Source organism: Zonotrichia leucophrys, chromosome 3 (genome assembly GCF_028769735.1).
Source record: "Zonotrichia leucophrys gambelii isolate GWCS_2022_RI chromosome 3, RI_Zleu_2.0, whole genome shotgun sequence".
Taxonomy (NCBI): domain Eukaryota; kingdom Metazoa; phylum Chordata; class Aves; order Passeriformes; family Passerellidae; genus Zonotrichia; species Zonotrichia leucophrys.
The window spans coordinates 81,380,083-81,397,262 of record NC_088172.1 but is presented as its reverse complement, the minus strand read 5'-3'; the positions used below and the strand labels follow the sequence as shown (position 1 = coordinate 81,397,262).

Here is a 17,180-nt window from a genome sequence, read left to right as displayed (position 1 = left end):
AGGAGTGTGCTTGCATGCTGGGATCCAGAGGTTTGGGAAGCAGAGAATTGAGACATCTCAAACAAAAGACTGAGCAGGAGCTGCTCAAGTGAGCCATTAGGAAATGCAGAAGGTATTAGACTTAGCTTAAACCTCTCTGGAATTTGGTCACCTATCTCAAGGCAGGGATTACCATCCGTCTCCACTGCTAGCCAGACCTCCTCCACCAAAAGAGTAAAGAAGTGGGTGCTGTTGCTGCCAGATTTGCTTTCAGCAATTGAGTTACAACCAGAGCACTCCCTCAGACTGCAGGAGCTGGGCTCCCTTCCCTCCAGGCATCTGAATCTGTATTTTCCCCACCTGTGCTGAAAACTGTCATGCTATAGGCTATCCTGCTCTAGAGAGTTCCACCTTTTCCTTCTCTTTTGGTATGCTTAGGAAATGAACCCAAGCAAAACTGAACATCAATCAAACCTTTTTTGTTTTTCTCCTTCACATTTAATATTCTTAGAGGGACACTTTATTAACTATCTGAGGTTATTTACAAAATAACAGCAAGTACTTCTTTAAATACCAATATCCCACAAAGCAAATTACCGTTTGATGAAGGAAAGGTTAAATAAATAATCCAGCATAGAGATGAGAGAGTAACTACCACAGTCAGCCTTCTCAGGCACAGCAAGTGTTCTGCCCAGCCCAGTAGCTTGTCCCACCACACCTCAGAGACATCCCCTTTTTTTATGTTTGCTTTATGACTTTTACATATAAAAATGTATACACACATGTGTTACATGGGGAAGAAGGGAAGGAGACTGAAAGAAAAGAGCCTCAGTGATGAAATGAAACAGATCATCTAGGAAAAGGCAAGTTTGCAAGTCACTGGCAAAAGTGCAGTTTTTTGGTTATTATAGAGAGAATAAAGGGAGGAGAGACGAGTCCACACACTGATGTCACTGAAATCCTTGCAGAGATCAGGACTACTGTGGAACCACCAAAAAACGCCATCCACAATTAAACATGGAGTTGAACAAGAAGAGAGAAAATTAGAGGAGATAGCTGGGAAAGAACAGTCACAGAAGCCAAGAAAGGGCAAAAATTCAAGGAGCTGGTAGGGTGAACAGAGAGAGCAAGTGATAGGTAAAGAAAGATGAGGTTGCAGAATAGACCTGTGACTGGATCAGGAAAATCCCAGTGGGGGATTAACTACACACTAGGGGTTTCTGTGCTTAGGTACAAAAAGCTTTACAAGCCAGATTTTTGGCAAAACTTCATGAGTTCCACACTGGAATAATTAAAATAAAAGCTGTTCAGTGAAGTTATTTTTGGTGGGCATGTTTGGATCAGAGAGTGGAGTTGTTGAGCACAGTATAATACATGCCAAAAGCCCTATTATGTGCCTGCCACTGAACCCTGCCATACTTGGAAATGTGTTCAAAAACTGTGGTAGAGAGTCCTTACTGGCTTCACACTTGAAGGACAAACCAGTGCTGCACATTTAGTTGGAGGTCGGGGCACGGGTCCCGGGACATTTCTGCTGGAGGTGGGGCCCTCTCGGGGTTGAGTCTGAGCAGGGAGACATTTGCTCTGCAGCAGACCTCAGAGAGGGCAAGAGTGTAGTCTAAATTGGCTATTCCTACTTAAAATTCATATACATATATATATATATATATATATATATTCTAGAGTGACAGGGGCATAGAAGCCAACGAAAGGATACATATACCATGTGTTTTTATACCATGTGGTGACCCTCCTAGGTGATGAAATGGGGTGCTCATGCCAAACATCCCTTCACAGCTGAAATAGGCAGGCAAACCAGATGGTAAAGCATTAAGAACCATTAGAAAAATATCACTCCATTTAGGTATAACATTTTTGTTTTCTTGCAGTGGAGTTCCTCAAAGGATCCCTACAGAGAAGCTTGGTGCTCTTCTGAGTGTTCATTCACCATAGGCTTTTTTCCTTGAAAAACCACATAATACTGAAGTTCCTGTAACTGGAGACCAACAGGATACAAAATAATTCCTGAGAAAACAGCCATGAACCAGAAATTTCAGAGGAGTTCACAGAAGGCACCTTTGGATTAGGGATTGTACCTGGCCCAGAACCTAACCATTGTTTGTAGGGAAAAGTTGTAGATTTTTAAGCAAATTCAAACTACTTTAAACCCACACACCAGGTATAGGGCTTGAAGTGGCTAGAGCAACCTGAAACATTGCAACAAACTGTCACTATTAATCTACTAGGGAGCACAGGCTCCTGAGAACACACAAACAGGGCACATACCCAATTTCCTAGTGAAACCATACCCACAGTACAGCACTGCTTCTCCTCATGCCAGAAACTTTTTCCTCAAGAATGTCTTCTTCCTTCAGCACCCAGCTCCTGATGACTCACAAGAGCAAACTGCCTTCCTTTTCTGTGAAGGATTTTTTTCCCTCTACACTGGAAAATGCAGGTTGTCACTACCTGCTTTATGCAAACACAGCCTCCAGACAATAACTTTCCAAATCAGACTGTTACTGAAAGAGAAAAAGAAATAATATGAGAAAGTTCTTAAAAAACAAAAGAAAAAGAGTTACATATATTTATCTGTTCAGTGGGGGGGGGGAGGATGGTGTATGGTAGTGGTTGCAATTTACCAAATTCTTATTTAAACAACTCAGAGTCTCCCAGCATTTAACGCAGCCCTGAATTTGTTAACTAGCATGTGTGAGGCCGGAGTTCTTGTGAACTGTTGTATTTCTGTCATCTGAAAACTAAACACTGCATTAAGAAAGTCCAAATGGTGGCTTCATCCTCAAAATGACAGCAGAAAGAAAAATGTTTGCACTTTTCCCCTGCTAAGGAGAGGATTGGAAGGGAGAAGTTCTCTCTAGACACTCCTTTATTCTTGTGATAGCAAGAGCTGTGCTGCTGAGACTGCCTCCAGTCACATGTTACTAATACACCAGCTTCTCCTGTCTGGAGCCCACGCTGCAAATACTGTTTTTCCCAGAAATCACAATGTTCATTGGCTTTATTTTGTGAACACCAGACTCCCTCTGCTCCATACCCCAGAAAAATCTCAGGTTACTCTGTTCAAAGCTCAGAAGCTATACAGCAAAGTTGTCAAAGCTGGGATTTGTCTAGTCTGCAAACCAGAGCCAAAGTCTTCCTCCAGCTGCACCATATAGCTCTGATACACCCTCCGTCGTCATGGAGGTTATTTTGTGGATCAGAAAAAACAATCATCTCAATCACTGATCTTTTTTTCTGTCCAACAACTGAACCTGAGGCTTCTGGGGCCAATTATGCCTTCCTAAAAATGCACTCTGGATTCAGGCAAACTGTTTTCTCTGACACTGTTTCTCATTAGTTTTAAAATACAAATAAACTCATTGCTCTCTTTCAAACCTTACCTTGAAATACTCATTTTCTGCAACAACCGCTTGAACTGTTTCCTGCTGGCTTAGGCTGTGCTGATCCACAGTGCTCTGTTGGTACTCCTTTCTCTTGTCTGTGTTCATCTCCTAATTCCTTTTGCACTGTGAGTTCTTTAGCACAGAGATTGCTCTTACCTTTTTTCTCACTTTGGACAGGAACTGCCACCATCAAACTAAACTCTAAGCTGATATAAAGGATCAACAGGGAAGACAGTTTTGCTTTGTTTATGAATAGCTGCTCTCTTCATCATGTGTTGAAGTTCATTGTGCACAGAAGAATATTATTTGTACAATAGCCATTAAACATCAATCTCAGTTTTAATCTCCAATGTTCAAAATTAGAAATTAGTGTGAATTATTTGACCTCTTGCTAAAATTCGGGACAGTTAATTCGGGACTTAAGAAAAATCTTCTTTAAATGCTTTGGCATAGGGTAAGTCATAAATACCACTTCCAAATAGATCTTTTCAATTTCTCTCTTTTCAGTTTCTCCTGTCTGGAAAGAAGTATTGATTTTGAAAGACTCAGAGGCCCCAGAATCTGGCCAGATTCTGTTCTCTTTGGCAGGTCTGTAAACCCATAGCAAGTCCACTGACCAAAGCTGAGCCCCAGGAGGAGAAAACAGCATTTAAAGCTTCATCTGGTCCCATGGTTTGCTATATTGTCTTCTCTCCCCACAAGCTCTTGGAAACACAGCCCCAGAGTACCTGGCAGTGTCTGCTGTCCTGAGCGCTGTGAACAGCAGGTGCTTCCATCAGCTCCCTGGCTCTTCCAAGGGGCTGTCAGCAGGAATGGCACAGCAGCTCCGACACTGGGCCTCTCTGATTTGGCAAAGTCACCACAGATAGACTCCCTGCTGCCTTACTTATTTTCATGGTGCAGGAATATGAGTTACTGTGGTAAAACTTTGCACTGAGTGGGAGACTCCCAAGCTGGGTCTTAATAGGTTTTCATTTCTTGCTATCCAGGCCTGGGTGCAGTTTACACAGACTGGCTGAAGGGCTCCCACATTGAAACCAGCCAGCCAGTTTGCACAAGTCTCTCCTCCTAAAATATGTGTAATTTATTTGAGCTGATAGAGTGGATAAGAATCAACTGTCTGTTTCCCAGTTAATAAAAAACATACAATGAGAGCAGAACTCTGCCAGCATATCTTGTTTACCCAAAAATGTTTGGCATTAAATGTGAAATCGGAAATGAGCTCATTATCTGATTATTTTCATTTTGAAGAATTAACTGCTTTGGGGGAAAGGCTTGTCTTAAACAGTCCCCTTGTATGGATGACTAATTGCAAATACATATCTCTGAAGAAAACAGCAAATGCTCATGACTCCCAGGGCAGGACACAGCACTATCAATTTGGCCAAGAACATTAGGAGTATCCTCTCACGTGGCTTATTTCAAAACAGAAGGAAATACATTTAAGCTAGCAGCATCATGCCCAAGCAGGTGAGAAGAGTTTCAAAAGAGGCCGTGCTCTGGAATTCTCATCCAGGAAACACAGATAAGAAGTGCTTAACAATTACTTGCAGTGGATTTGCCCTTTCTCTGCCAAAAATAAAATTATGCAGCAGTATGGATAGTTATAACTTCTGAGAGGTAAAATTGTGCTGAAAACAAGTTCTCTCAGTAATACAAATGAACATACCTCAGTAAAAATTGAGAAAATGGAATCAAATACCCATTCAAGGCTAATAGTGTTTTGGGAAAACTTCCCATTCTAGGATAAAATCCAGGTCACTATGGATTAAGAGAGAACTGAGTTCAAGGCAGTGCATTGGGCTACATCCCCTTGTTTGTCTCCTGCTGTTTCTTTGATTCATTCTCATTTGTTTGATCTCAGCATTCAGTGTTTTTTGGTTTGCCCTCTCTGTAGCTGGTTCAACAGCTGCTGCTCCTTCTAGGGTTGCTGAGTGCCTCCTCTGTACTCAAAATCTGTACTTTTCTTACTGAGGACTGGAGTGAATTTTAGAAAGGGTACTGTGGAGCCCTCCACTGTGTGTCAGCACAGTGCAAGTTAAACAAGCATGTGTTCCCCATTGAACATTTGTCTCTTCTTTTCTTATTCCAACTGAAATATTCCCATCCTCACATGCCCTCTGAACCTATCTGCAATAGCACCATGTGAACATCTTAAACTTCCCATTCTTCTTAGCTACATCTGTTTGATTTTTGGGATTTTTGTTTGATTTTTTCTTTTTTTTTTTCCCTTTTTTTCTTCCTTTTTTTTTTTTTTGCCAGCCCAGCTATCCAGAGGCAAAACTAGAGGAAAGCAACAGAAGTCCCAAGATGATTCTGGGCTGCCCAGCAAGCCAACACATCCCTTCACAGGCTTCATGCAGCCCATGCACTGTGTGTAGTGCTGGCAGGGACAGCTCTGGTGCCTTCCCTTCAGCTCAGCCAGTACAAAAATCCAACAATTAGTCAGTGGAATCACTACACACTTGGCTCCCATCACTCAGGTCAGATCTCTTTACTGATCAAGTCCAGTTAGGAATGACAAGTTACCCTATCTGGGCCACCAAAATGCTACAAATCCCATTTGTGACTCTTTCTTAGTCTATGTTCTTCACTAGTTGAAGTGGAAAGGGAGAAACCATCTCTCCAGAGCACATCTTTAAACTTCTTAAGGAATTTTGAAGGACAGATCCCACCAACCGCAATACTCACTCTCTGTGATCACATGACACCGGAAAATGCACAAATATAGGTAGACTTCTAAAGGAGAAATAATGTATCATTGCAGATACAGACTATAAAACAACATTATGGAAAAAAATTAACTCTGGAAACATCACATTCCCACCAGCAAAGACACACATCCACAACCTAACGCTGATCTGACAATTTTCAGGTACTCTTGCTCATTTTTCACATGGCACTGTGCACTCCAGTGCCTGCCTCCTCCTCTCCAGCTGGTCTAAGGCAGCAAATGGTCACCAGCACTGTTACCTTTTAGTTCCTGGAGGCTCCCTGATGTGGCAAAATGCCACGCTTCCTGAGCAACTCTGTCTTTCCTCAGAAGCTGAAGAAATATTCCCTAGTTGAACTGTTAAACTTTCATTTCCTATTTGATGTTGTATCAGCATGAGCAGCACTTTAAAGTCTATTTTGGTGTTTGCTCTTTTTTTTCTTTAAATCTCTGAAAGATCCTACTTTGGATTGAAAGCTAGAAATGATCATGAATTTGATGAGTTCTTTGGTATAGCAAATATAAGCTTTTTAAAACAAAGAATTTGAGATTTTCTTTCTATTAAACTGTAGGAGATAATGAGCAGGGAAGTGCAAACAGTTAGCAAATGTGAACAGAACAGAAAAGGCTGCTTGACTCTCTTTTATTCCAAATGAAATGGAACAGAGGAGGAGTAATAACTATCTTAAAAGAATTTGTCACATGTTGTTTGCACTTATCTTTCACATCTTGTTCTTTCACAGCCTATTAGATGCTGGAAGAAAAGCTCTCTTCAGCTTCCTGAGGTAGTTCAGACCCAATCATGTCACCCAGAGCTGTAGTTTTATCTCCTTGAATACTGAAATTTTCACTGGTTTGGGTGTTTTGGAGTTTTTAACTGTTTTTAGTATGAATTCTAAAACAATTTCTAAAAAGTTGAAAGTCATATCTGCTCCCCACATTACCAGAAAATATACAATGGGACTGGTTTCCTTCACTCTTGATGTTGCTGTTACTGACACCTTTCATCACCTCTAATTGTCTAAGGACTTGTCTCATTAAAGAAATGCAATCAGAATATAATGGCAATCACCTCATCTCCATCACCACTGCTGGTTAAAAAAAGCAGCCTATTGATCAATATTCATGCACAGAGAAGAGCAAATGTACCCTACATTTTCCTGGACCCAGTGCCACTGGTAGTGTTTTCCTAGAGTTTTTTAATTTTAAACTGTTTCTCTCAAACTAATTTGCTTTAATCCAATTTTGTATTGAGACTGCTCCACTAAGGCGGTCCTGTCACCTGCTCCTTCCACCCATGGAAAACCTGCAGCTGAAGACCCAGTATGGCTTTGGTCGTGCTCAGAGGCCTTTGGTAACTTCAGTGCTCAGCAAAGCCATTGATTTATTCCTGACACACATACTGGGTCACGTAGGCACACGCAGTGTGAGACCATTTCCTTCCCCTGCCTAACCCTGGAGCTGAATGGGTGGGGATGTAAACAGCAGGTGGGAGGAGGCTGTGGTCTCCCTGAGGAGCAACTGCTTGGTTGGTCCTGCAGCAGCTGCCATGAAAGACAGACACACCGCCAGCCACGGGGAACTGGGGACTCACTCACTGATGGTTTCAGCTATAATGAAAAAACTGAGTTTGACAAGTTGAATGACTCAAAACCAAACTGGTCTGTCTACAGGAGGTGTATATTTTCATCTGTAAGTTTTGTACGTCTCTGCAGGGGCTTTGGCTTTTCCTAAGTGGTAATGCCAACAATATATTCTATTTCACACAAGCTGGAGTCATTGAGAAAACTTACCTTCCTGTGCTGCTTCATTGTTAAAAGTTGTGAATCACAATGCTGCTCTGTGAACACAGTTTCCCTCTTACCAAAAGTTGGGTCTTCAGAAATACAGACACCTATATAACAAAACAAAACAAAAAATCCATTGAAGGCAGTAGGAATTCAACTTTTAGCATGAAAGAGCTTTGACTTCGGTGCTTTGGGCTGCATCCCAAGCTCATTTTCACAGTGTTCTCCCTTCTTTTACAGGTCACAAGAGGCATGGTGCACATACATCTCCAGGCGGATGCCTGGTCAGTAATAACCGGAACTGTTGGCATCACAGCCTAAATAAAAGAGCAGATCTAGCAGGTCACTAAGTTGCACATCTATTGCTGCTCCTGTCTTTCTTCAAGGAGTCATGAAGAGGAGGGATTGAAGTTGTCAATCCTCTTTGTTAAAGGGCTAATCTATTCTTTTGCCCCACAGTGTTGTTTTTCATGAAGCTTTGTTCTCAAATATTTGATTTTGCTCTCCTGATAAAAATATGGTCAATGGCATTGTCTGTTAGCACCTGGCATAGTCAGTGGTTTTGTTTGTCAAATTTTTGGGCTAGGGAGAATTGTATGAATCAGCTTTTCCATCAATATAATTTGCCACATCTTCTGGAACCACTTAGTGAGTGTGGGTACATGGGCTGATTTCCACATTGCTGCTATTGTTTTTCAGGTTTTCTCTGATTCTTTAGTCGTAGCTGAATGCCACATGCCTAGAGAACAGGGAGGAGACATTGATCCAAAGATCAGGCACACAAACCATCTCTCATAAGATTTTTCAGTTTTTTTCTTCTGATTTTTCCCTCTCTAGTCCAAAGTATGCCATCAAATTTTTTAATTTTTTTTTTTTTTTTTTGCACATAGAGTATTCTCTGGTCTTAGTTAACCAGATCCTTAGGGAGCCAGTTTTATACAAAATACAAAGCAGACACTACTATGACAGCCAAATATATTGTCTCAGAGAAGTAGCAAATAAATAGATCCCATTTGTCTTAAGGTTAATTTGGAAGATGAGGATATGTAGCAGAAAACACATCAAGTCCTATTGCAGGCTCTTGGGAAAGTTATGTTATATTAACCCAACTCCATCTGCAGCTCTGGAGCTTGAGAGAAGCAGCAGAAATGGCCAAGCAGCTTCCAGCTGAGTAAGCACACATTTTACATAGCAGCTTGTTTTAATAAAGCATTGTTCTCTCTTATGCTGAGGGTCCTAGGGCTGTAAGCAGCACAAAATCAAAAAAGCCTGTGGAAAGTTTAAGACTCAAGCAGAATAATCATATTTATTACTGTTAGAATTTACCAACAATGTTTGCAAAGACACTTAAAATGGAAATCTGCCTGTCTCATGCTGAAGCATCACAAATTAAGCAAAATACCAAGCAACTTTTCAGTCTGACTAGGACATCTGCTCATTCTACCTCCCAGTCCATCTCTGAGGATAGCATTAAATAGTGAATGAGTTGAACTTTAGTCTGCTGCTGAATGCATGGTTAAGGACATATGAAAAACATTTAAGTATTATTAAGAGAAAAGACCATACACATATTTTTTTGTATTTCCACAAGAAACATAAATGAAAAGTTTAAAAACAACTTCTGGAAATATCCACATGCAAGGAATATTGAAACCATATGAGATGTGGGCATTGCCATAAGTCAAGGACACCTCTGAACACATGTAATGGCTATTCTCATTAGCCTTGATGAGATTAATTGCATCAGAGAAGTTAACAAAAGCAAGTCCTATCAGTGGCATTTTTGTTGCACCGGTGACATCTGTCATAAACAGTTCAGGTTTGTGAAAGGCTTCTTTTATGAACCTTTAGTATTAGACCAAATGAGAAGAGGTTCCAGCCTAGGTGGCTGTGGTGACTCAGGCACATTTACAACATTGGCCTAGTCCGTACATCACGTGTTCATTTTTCCATTCTCCATATCCTTGTGCTACAGGACATAAGAGGTTCAAACTCTCAGCTCCTTCCAGTGCCATCCAGTCTGAATTTAGAGCTGCAGTAGAGCAATCTGGTTGGTTTCTTGTTCCCAAGATACACCATCTTCTTTTTCTATCTGTACTTTTTTAAATAGAAAAGATTCTCCCCACGCTTTGCGCGGATTTTTGTACATTGGTAATTCTTAACATTTTTAAGCCTATCTGCCAGCTTTTTTTCCCCCAAGTGAACTCCTGAAATGACAGCACGACTATTCTGCAGAGAAGCCACAGGGAGCTGCACCATGCTGGTTGCAGGAGCCCTCCCACCCAAGGCCTGTGTCTGGCAGAGCAGAGCAGCCCGCACTGTCTCGCAATGACTGTTCTCTCACCGCTGCCTGCCATGGAAATCAATAACCAGCACTGCTCCTGCAGGGCAGATGCAGTGCTAGAACTGCCTGAATAGCACCTCACAGCCACCCCAGCCCAATGTGGGGCCTCCCACCAGATTTTATGAACAGAAGAGGGTTGGGTCTGGCTGATAATTTGGGAAAAAGATGAGAGGGGAAACCCCCAGCACAGCAGGAACTGATGTTAGTGAAACAATAGCTGGAACTCTGACTCATTGCTGAAGCAATGTCCAAACATGAGCATCAGAGGACACAGTGTTCTGCAGAAAAAGCCAGCTTCTGTATAAGCTGCACACCAGGAGACCTAAAAAAAAAATCTTAATTTTGAAAAAGTTAAAAATCCCTTTTCACATTTTTCAAGAGTGAGATCATTATTCCCCTGGTGGTTTTAGATTTGGTAAATACATTTTGCCAGACTCCAGAAATTTTAACTGGATTTTAGCCTGTTCTTTGCTTTTCTGTTTTCTACAGTGGTAGAATACTGCTCCATAAGCAATATTAACAAGTCTCTGTATTCACTTACCATATAGTAAATTAGTGCTTTAAAAGTATTTCCTGACTTAAGCTATTTGATCATGCAGAAAGTTTGAAAAGTCTGCTGAGTTCAAGAGCTCTTAGATTTGTTGAAATGCCATAAAGGAATGCTCTGTTTGGGGCAAGCAGACAGTCTGATCATGTGTGCAGTATGATCACAAAGCCAGGGGGAAAACAGAAAAAACTGAGCTCACCTGCCTGCCTAAGGCCAATATTTTTGTTTCTTAATCCAGCTCTTGCTCTCACTACCTGAATGAAATCATACTTGGAGAAAGCTTGTCCTTTAGGTCAGAGGTGCAATCACAAGACTGCCTTTTCTCCACGGGTTTTGCATTTCAGGAGTTGATGAAATAATTTCTGCCTAAGGTAAGCAAGACTCAGTTCAGCTGAATAGAGGAGATTTATCCAAGATTTCAAGCGAACACTAAGAAATGCAAAGCAGTTTAGGCAACAAGCTCAGTTTCAGAGGAAAATATTCACTGCAGAATCCTAAGAATGAAAACACTGAGTCAAACAATTTCAAAGCCAGAATATTTTATATATGATCAGCTTAATAAATGGAAAAATGTGTAAATCTCCTCCTTCTAAAGCATTATAAAATGGTATTACATAGGAGATTGATTTCCAGAGCTCCCAGGAGTATGCACTCCTTTCCTGATGCACATGTCTAAGCACCATTAACAGTTACCAGCGGGACAATATACATGTCAGTATAAAGTACATGATCAGAACCTTCTGAATTACAACTCCCTAATTAGTGTCCCTGTGTCAATTATCCCATTCAGGATGTCAAATATTTCATGAGGATTAAATTTCAAAATACACAGTCTCTCTGATATATAAAATCCCAAAAGGCTGCTCAAACATATATCAATGTTATTATATCACATACAGCAGGTGAAAGATTAAACAGCCTGCCACATAGATCTACAATTTTAAAGCTACCACGCTTTTGGTACTGTCTAATTTGGCTCTGCAGTTGCATCCACAGACTTTTACTTGTGGAGATACACACTGTGCCAAACAGGAGGGAAAAAAAAGGATTCGGGTTTTCAGTCAACATTTTCTTTTCCAAAATAGTGCCAGCATTGTAATTCAATACCTAAACTGAACCTCTCTGACCCTTCAATGCAAAAAGAAAGGACAGAGGAGAGAAGGAGAGGAAGAAGAAAGGGGCTCCACAATGCTAACGTCTGAGAAATCTTTGCTTCATCGCATTCTCTTCACTGCCAGGAATGTGTGCAGCTGGGATGTGGGCATATCCAATTAGAAGCATTTAGGCTTTCAGATTAAATCAAACTTCCTCGAAGAAATATGGTAACACATTAACATTCAAGTTTTAAAACAAACTTGGCTTCCATCTATTAGAGGAAGTAGATCTCCAGGTGAGCAGAATAACATTGGGCTGATTCTGCAGGGCAGAGGAACACATCTAAATTAAAATCTCTCTGTAGTTCCCAAACTGAAGTGTTTCCAGAATGAAGATGAACTACTGAATTAAGACCTAAAATATTTCACACCAAGGACCTCAAAATCTGACATTTTATAAAGTTTAGTGCTTGGTTTAACTAAACCTTTCCCTGTCACTTTTCCACAGATGTCTCAATCAAAAAGTGGTTACATAAAAACACTCTAATGAGCAAATTTACTGACTGAAACCAGAACAAAGAATCCTAATTGACTATTCAAGCAAATGCACAGAAAGCAACTTTTGAGGTTATAATTGTAAATATTGTGTCAGAAACTCAGCCCTTACAATGACACTCATCTATTTGAGAGAGAAGCAAGTACCAGCAAGCCTAATCTGCTCATTGTCATTAGAGCACACAATATGGACAAGCAACAACCCAAATATTAGTTCCAGAAATAATTAAGGAAATCATCTAAAATATCAAAGGAAAGAGAATTGTGTTTGGCTACAAAGAAGCAAAATATAGCAAATAAGTTGTCTATTACAAATAAATACCCAGTCAAGGGTTTCTTGCACTCCATTTGTGCTGTAGTACCATATTGAGATGTGTTAAAATAAGAGATTAGGAAGAGCCAAATGTGAAAATCCAATGTTCTAAACTGTAGCATCTTTTAAGATCACAGGCCAGACTTGAGAAGAGGAGAAATTGAAAAAAAAAAAAAAAAAAGTAAATGAAACCAGAATGCCTCAAAATGCCTAGAAGAGCTTTATGCATCCATGAGCTACATTTTGCCAAGCAATTTCAAGGATATTTCAAAGCCCTGAAGTAAAGCTACTGCCCTCAATGCCCTCTGTAATCAGGAAGTTCCTTTATCCCACCCCTGTGGGAGCTGTGAACCACTGAAGACAAGGACTCTTATTAGACACATGCAGAGCAAAAAGTGCAAGTGTGACTCCTCCCTGTGCTCTCATCTCAAAGCAGACCCTGAACACAATTCCAACACAAATAACACCAACAACCATTGACAACAAAGTATTTTCCCATTCAAATGGATCCCTTTTCCAAATTACATTTTTCTTACATTTGCTATTTCATACCAACTCTTTTAATAAAGGCAGACATCACTTTCATCCTGCATTATCCTTTGCAGCAGTGCCTAAATTCACCAGCTCATCAGTGTATACTGTGCTTTAATAAGCTGGGGTCAACCTAATTTCCTCCTCCTAGTGCTCCCTCCCCACAACTTCTTCACGTGTTTCAGCTTTACTTTGAAGTGACTTCCTTGCCTGGCATGCTAAAATCCAGAAACAGAGTGCCTATCATTATAACTGCAGTTCATGCCCTGACTAGTCACAGCAGAAGGAGAATTAGACTATAATCTCCTAAAAAATGTAGAATCTGTAAATCAAAACCAACCAGCTTTTTGGCATGTAGATCAATGAACCCATGTGGGGGTATGAAAATCCAAGAAACTCTTCTAAGGTAAAGTTAGCTTCAGTGTATGAATTTGTTCAGCTTGGATTTTTTCCTCTCCTCTGCCCCTTTATGCCCTCAAAAGAAGTGTTCAGAAAAGTTTTTATCGCATCCTACAAAACAGCAGCTTTTGCTGGATCAGAGGACAAAACAGGCACAAACAAGTTTAGAATACAAGCAGTACAGAAGTTCACAATAACCTACCTTCAGTGCTACCCCACCTAGTCTTGATGGTAAGGATGTTTGCATTTCTTTGCTCTAAATATAAAAACAAACAACAGTGGCGGCTCTTCTAATCAAAGGAGTATTAACATGTTGCCAAGAAAATTTACAATGCATTAAAACATTGACACAAACCCTAGAGTTATTTCACTGAAGTTATTCACATACTACCACAGCCATGTACAAAATATATTTGGACAGAGTCGAAGGAATGGACTTGAGCCTGATAGAGTAACATACAGGTTTTTGGCATACAATAATAATTTCCACAACACAGTGGTGGTTTCTACTTGCAGAAGTAAAGCCCTATCATGCTGACTGATATGTCATCGTGCACAGAACTTAACTGGGATAGCCCAAGTCTCACTGACACTTTACAATCTAAGTTACTTAAAACCTCACAGGTGTACAGGGAGCTCACTTCCAGTAGCACAAGGGAGCCTAAACATAATCCTCCAAATAAATGTCCATAAAGACCAAATTTTTCCTTATCCACCCTAATCAAAGATGCTGAATCAAAGGCTTATGGAAAAGAGATTTAAAGTAAAAATTTTTCTCTGTAGTCCTCTTTGGTTTCTCAGCTTTGATGCCTGCCAGGTTCCTCAGGGTTTTCCCTAATGGCTGGAATGCTCTGGGAGGGGAGAAGGTGACAGAGGCCGATCTGCTGACCACATACACCCAATATGTGCTTCCTAAGTCTTCCTCTTAGTGACATTTCCAAAATGGAAAATTAACAACTACCATAAACAAAAAAATCTGTAATCCTAACTCCTCTTTCGACTCAATTTTTCATGCCAGTGTGGGCCAGTGTGGAAAGAGAGGGCCTCCAGAGTATCAGCTTCAGTAGATGGGGACGCACAGGATAGCGTGAAACAGTTGGAAGGCCAGGTTTAAACATGTAACCTGAAACACTGGAAACTAGAACTCACAGCGGGTCTTAGCAACAAAATCAACAATATAGGCAGCCCATGACATGTGATCACCAAAGCAGAAGCAAGGTTGCTTAAATATAGCCTCTGTAGGTATTGGAATATTTCTGAGAAGTACACATCAAGTGAGAGACAGATGCTACTAATAAGTAGAGCTTTAGACATTTATTTTTGTATTAAAATATCCAGCTATATTTATCTGAAAGACTTAACCATACCATTCTTGTCAGAAAGGTATGCAAGTTACTTACTGCTGTCTAGACAAAAAGATTAAAAACTGGAAAAGATAAAACCTTTGTAAAGGAACATGGAAAAGTGCTTTATGAATCCATGAGAAGAGCAGTATCTATGCACTTGAGTCCCCAGAGCTCTGCTTTTAAGAGCTTTCTCTGTTGGGGAATTTAGTATATTCACTATTTCATAAACAGTTTCCTAATGCTTGTTCTTGAACCTAAATTGTTTGGTTTTAGGGGCAGAGGTTAGTAAGTTATGAAAACTCTAGAAAGCTGGGAAAATCAATCAGTCTTACAGGCAGGAGTGTTGTCTGATGATCATCTGACACTTTTGAAGTTGTGGCCACGGTGTGGTGAACCACTTCAAACTAGGATATAAAGATATGAATCATCTACAGTGAGTAAGCTGTCCCACTTCCAAATTTCCTGAAAAAAAAAAATCCAGACTACCTGGACACTCACCATAAGTGTTTGGACAGCTTTAAATGATCCTGTGATCTCAGTGAAGAAAATGTTCTTGAAATGAGTTACATGTTTCACCTCTATTTATAGCATAACCATAAACCAGACCTGCTAAACAGAGGTTTCCCAATCTCTGCTACAGATATTTGGTTCCATGTGGTGCATAAAGCTGGAAGGAAGCAGCATACAAAAGAGTTACCACAGACTTCAAGGAGCAGAAAGGTATGCAGAATTTCACAAGCTTCCCTAAATATTCAGAAACCAATATTTTTTTTGGATGGTGCAAATATTTCTCCACCACTACGCCCTTTAAGCATTTAATCGCCAGCCTAAACAAACAGACTGAGAGCAGCGTTCAAGTAACACTTCAGAACATCAAACCCCTGTCAAGAGAGAGAGCTCTGGATAGGCACAGGAATGAAATTGATAGAGTTTGTTCCTTGATCACCCCATGGGCATTGCACAGAAGGAATTACCAAAGAGAAAGCCCAGGTGAGGAGAAGTCAGTGTGCTGGCTTTATACAGCTCCTGTCTCCCGTGCTGCAGGGAGCAGTGCTGAAGCTCAGGTCATGGACACAGTGCTCCTCTGGGTCCCTTCCAGCCACGAGCTGGGCAGCTGCACTCCAAACAGCAGGAGTGTCTATAAAGGTGGCATGATTCAGTCATCTCTCTTTTCCAAAAACTTTCCATGGGCAATTGAGTAAGAACTAGCTTTGCTGAATACTCACCCTTATTCTCTGAGTAGATCAAATCACTTCAGAAGCTACAATTTATTTTATTGTACTCAAACAAACTTGAAATAGGGATCTTAAAATACTTCCTGGTATAAGTCAATATAAGTTTAACTAAATTCACACAGCATGAATGCTCAGCAAAAACTTCACAAAATTGAGTTCTTTTACCCAAGTAAGTACTGCTGTCATTGACTAGGAACTTTTCCTGTGATTCACTAAATCTTTTAATGGAGAAGAGAATTTGAGATAAGAAAATTTGAGATAAGCAAAGGTGCAAAACTTATTCTTGTCTTGATACAAAATCATAGTTGAGCTGCAAAGTACTTTAAAAGGTCATTTTGTTTGTCCTTAAGGCAGAATCAATCTTTGTGTTACTTTTTACAAATGTATGTTCTCCATGATTGTGATTTCATCACCTCTCCAGGCTTGGCTATGTTTATATTTACAAAGGTTTTCCTAACTACTACTCTGACTCTCCCCTGGTGTAATTTAGCTTGTTCTTTCTTATTATATCTGCCATGAAAACAAAAAGAACATATTACTCCTTTCTTCCTTACAACAGTATGGTTCTTTTACATCTTAATTATTGCCCTGACCCTTCCATCTTTTTTTTTGTGTGTGCTTAACAACTACAATTTTCAAGTTCTCTTTGGCTACAGTGCTCCAGAGGCCTTACCAGTATAAATTCCTGGAAGATTACTTCTGCAGGCTGCATTCTGGTTTTCATATACATACTAGCTGGCCACTTAGCTTTTTAATAATTCATCAACTCATGTTTAATTTGATTCACATTCCCAGATCTTTTCCAGAGAACTGCTGTCTATTGTATTACCCCATCCTGTATCTGTGCAGATTATTTCTGCCTAACACTTTGCTTTTGTTCCTATTGAACTTAATCCTATTTTTTTCAGATGATGTCTCCAATTTGTCAAAATC

At 40.2% G+C, this 17,180-nt stretch overlaps 1 long non-coding RNA gene across 1 annotated transcript in view; it reads right to left on the bottom strand.

The window, feature by feature from the left end:
* Positions 1–2,271: 2,271 nt before the first annotated feature.
* Positions 2,272–17,180, bottom strand: part of LOC135445869 (uncharacterized) — a 31,096-nt gene continuing 16,187 nt past the window's right edge. Inside the window, exons 2-3 of the long non-coding RNA XR_010439624.1 lie at positions 7,890–7,990; positions 2,272–2,501 (exon numbers count right to left, since the gene is read on the bottom strand). This is a non-coding gene — a long non-coding RNA (uncharacterized LOC135445869). The remainder of the gene's footprint in view (positions 2,502–7,889; positions 7,991–17,180) is intronic.